Source organism: Alosa pseudoharengus, unplaced genomic scaffold (assembly GCF_046254945.1).
Source record: "Alosa pseudoharengus isolate Yale_2024_CS ecotype anadromous, Long Island Sound unplaced genomic scaffold, YU_APseudo_1.1 YU_APseudo_1.1_scf_19, whole genome shotgun sequence".
NCBI classification, from domain to species: domain Eukaryota; kingdom Metazoa; phylum Chordata; class Actinopteri; order Clupeiformes; family Clupeidae; genus Alosa; species Alosa pseudoharengus.
The window spans coordinates 715,001-719,241 of NW_027468657.1; the positions used below are offsets into that span (position 1 = coordinate 715,001).

The 4,241-nt window shown below is 41.5% G+C and overlaps 1 protein-coding gene across 2 annotated transcripts in view; it reads left to right on the forward strand.

The window, feature by feature from the left end:
• adgrg3 (adhesion G protein-coupled receptor G3) overlaps window positions 1–189 on the forward strand; it is an 80,076-nt gene extending 79,887 nt beyond the window's left edge. For both annotated transcript variants that reach the window (XM_076291476.1, XM_076291477.1), the window contains exon 14: window positions 1–189. This exon is cut by the window's left edge and continues 2,357 nt beyond it. The gene's annotated coding sequence lies outside the window, so the exon portion shown is untranslated.
• Window positions 190–4,241: the final 4,052 nt, after the last annotated feature.

Below are 4,241 nucleotides of genomic sequence, written 5' to 3' on the forward strand. Positions count from 1 at the left end.
ACTCTGCATAATGACAATACAGTTGAATCTAATCTAATTTAATCTACATACAATATTGCATTGATATTTTTATTTCTGTAAGAATGTTTTGTGTATGTGAATGTTTTGTGTCAGTCTCAGTTTGCTGTGAAACTCTAGAAATTCTGCTGTAATCAGTTAAGAAAATGACAATAAAAGCAGAAACACAAAGACTGCAGTGTTTTATATAAAGCACAACAGTGTGTTGTAATGCATTTTTAGAGTGGAGTGTTGAGTTGTGATTGCAGTGTTTCATTATTTTGCTGTGTGTAGAGTTCTGACATAATTTAGCTAAATTCTGTAAAAAGTGTGTAAAAGAACTGTAACCTAATCAAACAAAATGAAAATAGAATTGTATTCGGTTGCCAACTTTAAATGAATCCAGGCTACTATATTAAACTCATTGCCAGGTGCAGCAGAAGGTTAAAAATATAAAAATAGCAGGCAAACCATAAAAATAATTCTTCTACTTGGGTGAAGTGTTAATTGTGTGTAGTGTTTTTTTGTGCTTAAGCAATTGGGGAAAAACGAAATATTTGAGGCCCACCAGATGGCACCATTGCACTGCACTTCAGGCCTAATAGCTGATGCAGGCTATTGTATGACCACCAGATGGAGCCATTGTACTGTATTTCGGGCCTAATAGTTGATGATGTATTTCATGGCCACCAGATGGCACCATTGCACTGCACTTCAGGCCTAATAGCTGATGCAGGCTATTTCATGACCACCAGATGGAGCCATTGCACTGCACTTCGGGCCTATGTCACACAACAGAACGTCTCTGAGTGGGGATACGGCTGTTAGCGTTTTACAATGGCGGTGGCCGGTAAATGGACCAAGTCTCTCCGCAACCTGCCTGAAGTCACCTACGACGACATGGTTCGGACTGTGAATGAACACTCTCAAGTAGAAACGTCCAAACTTAGGAAGAGATAGAAGTTCTTTTGGGGGAAATTCATTTTCAATTACAGAGGTAAGTATTTGAATTCCGCTGATCGCTATCTATTTAAAAGCACAAATTACCGTCCCTTTTCGTTCGAAAATCTAAAACAACAATGTTTTTTATACTTCAAAATAACATTTGATATTTAGTTTCTCGGTGGCTCCGAAACCTTGCCTGACGACCCCCAAGATGTTGGTAGCATAGCTATAGGTAGCCGCTAGGCAGCCTACTGTAACTGTTACATGTAAATGTCGCTAGCATGTCAGAGAAGCTCCAGGCCACTACATGATACCCTAGTTGAGAATTATTATTCGGGGGAGATATGGCTGGCTGGCTGTCATAGGCTACCAATGCCCAGAGATGGTGCTGTATGGTGTGATAATCTTTCCCTCTATTACTGCAGTGTCATATTTAGTTGAAATGGAAGTGGCCGTCCGGGCGAACTGCTACTGTTCTATGAGGGAAAACAAGGAGCCTCATACCCAACAGGTTACAGTGCTAGGATGCCCAGGCTGTAATTTCATGCTTTATCCCTGCACAACTACCCTCTAGCCGCCCATGTCGCGACAAGCGTCATTACTGAATAAAACAGATAGACGCGAGTACAGTGTAAAATCTCATTTGTACTCTTGACCACTAGTTGGCAGACACCCAGAGCTTCGATTCAAGCTCAACCTTTTTTTTTAGTTTTCAGGAAACACGCGAGAAACACACGAAGAAGACGTGCATTTCCTCCATAACGCTGAAGCGATGCGGGCCATAGTTTTGCACAAATTGAAGCAGAAATACACCAAAGATCACGTGTGATGAAGTCTTGGGTCTGTTATTCACCTATTCTGATTCTGAAGGAGAATATCTGCCTTTTGGAGAATATGATCGATCGTCTATTGACTGATAGTCACGGAGCGTCTGTGAATGGAGGTGCGTCTTTGCGACAGTGTCCACTAAGCATACCATGCTTATTTCGACCCTCTGCCCAACATAGCTGGAGGTGCCAGTGGCAATAGTGATAATAGTGTCCGTAATGGACGTGGTATAGACAGCAGGCGTTGTAAAAATAGGGCTCTGAAGAACTACAAAGTCATCCGCGATAGGAACTGATTTGACCAGGCTACTTTATTGTATATTAGCATAGGGTTTGTGATTATAGTAATAGTTTACTATTGTTGGTTTACATGTGACTGTTTTCCTGTTCATTTGTTATGTGGGTGAAATGAAAAAAATAAGAAAGTAAAACTGCTCAAATATGTTCAACATCTAGTATTTACTGAAATGTGCATAATTCACGGTGGTTCCTATCCAGTGGCGTCATAATATGCAAATTAGATGAGTACATTTACCCCCTTCATAAACTTCTGTTCATACTCAGTGATTTTCACATTTACAGTAGGACGTTATCTCTTGCAAGTCATGGCCTTTTGAAATTTTGATGTAAAAATCCAATTTATTTTTTTAAACCCTGGCGGCTAAAGGGTTAACTCGTTTTTCTAGTCTTTTGTGCATTAATGTAACTGTTACACGTAGGCCTACCTTTTGGACCACGTTAACCAGATTTACAATTAGGGATTCAGACAATAGGCTCACCTCAAACTGAATAGAGCATGGTTTCAGACCTGCACAAGTTCAGGTGCATATTCAGTTTCAGTTTTATTGTTTCTTGTTACAGTTCTAAAATCTCTCTTTCTCTCTGTCTCTGTCCAGATCTGCTGTTGCAGATTGTAATCATTTGTTTAATGTCTGCGGTTGCAGATTTAGTTTTTTTATCTGCTGTTGGTGTTGCAGATTCTATGTTTTCATATTTTGTTCCTTAATCCACTGATGTTTATGTGGTAAATGGTAAATGTATTGTCAGATAATTTACCTTGTGTAAAGCAAGTAGGTTAAATGTAGATGTGTTTTACTCTGTAGCTTGAACATTCAAGCTTTAGCTGAAGTATGTTCTCCATGTCTAGATTGTGCTGCGTGCAGTCACACCGGTGCAGTTAAATGGATGCTCCTGCTCATGTGCTGCTGGAGAGGAGTTATACAGTCATGTGGTGGCACTCCTATTTCAGACGCATCACTACAGCTTCACAGGGGAGAGATGCGTACCAACACTTCTGTCCTGCACCAGTGAGCTTCAGTCATGGCACCGACCAAGGACACAGGTTTGTGTGTATCCCTCAGGTCTAGCCAAACATTCTGTATAGTCTACTCAATAACAGTGTTTGAAGTTCTAGTATTTAGACATGTGGCTAACACTGACTTAAGTATGTATACTGACAATATGACTCATGTGCTGAAATATTGATATTCTCTTAAACTGCATTTTGTCCCTTTTTGTTTTGCTCCAGGGGATTGGCCTGGAACCCACGGGCCAACTTGTGGTGAGGAAACCCAAGCACCTGGACACAGCAGTGTCAAATCAACACTCTATCCAGCCTACGCAGGTAAGTGCTGTATATTTAGCATTTTATTCATTAGGACATAAAAAGCACAACTATGCCTGCGTGGGTGTAGTGGATGTAGTGGATGCTGTACCCCCTTCATGATCGATCCTCACAGCGAGAGCCTGAGCAGAGGACTCCCCTCTCAGAGTAAACACACCTCCAAATCTACTGGAAGTTAAACGGGGCTGCCGGACTTCCTTCCACAAAGGATTTTCTGAATGCCCCCTTGTTTGCTCTTCAATTAAACTAGCCAATTCAGAGGTGAATTCTAAACTCTGCAAGTGAAAAATGCAGAGGTAATTGAGGACTGTATTGCCACATATCGTTTTGGCTAATTCAATAGACTTTGGTGATATAACAATGGGCCTGTGTGCGCCTCCTTTTGAACTTGTAGACTGTCTTTTTTTTCCACACACCAGGCACAGACATAGCCTAGGTGCAGATGCCAGGCACAGACATATAGCCTAGGTGCAGATGCCAGGCACAGACATATAGCCTAGGTGCAGATGCCAGGCACAGACATATAGCCTAGGTGCAGATACCAGGCACAGACATATAGCCTAGGTGCAGATGCCAGGCACAGACATATAGCCTAGGTGCAGATACCAGGCACAGACATATAGCCTAGGTGCAGATGCCATTCCAGCCTTGCTGGTATAGTAGTGATGGGCAAATGAAGCTTTGGTGAACCACTGAACCACAGCAGTGTGAACCTAGCGACACTAGCTGAAAAGCAAAAAGATGGCCGCCACACATACATTTTTCAACATAAAAGTCCTTAGCAAACCAATATTTTTGGTTACATATACTGGTTTGGGTAAGGACTTTTATGTTGAAAAATCTACATG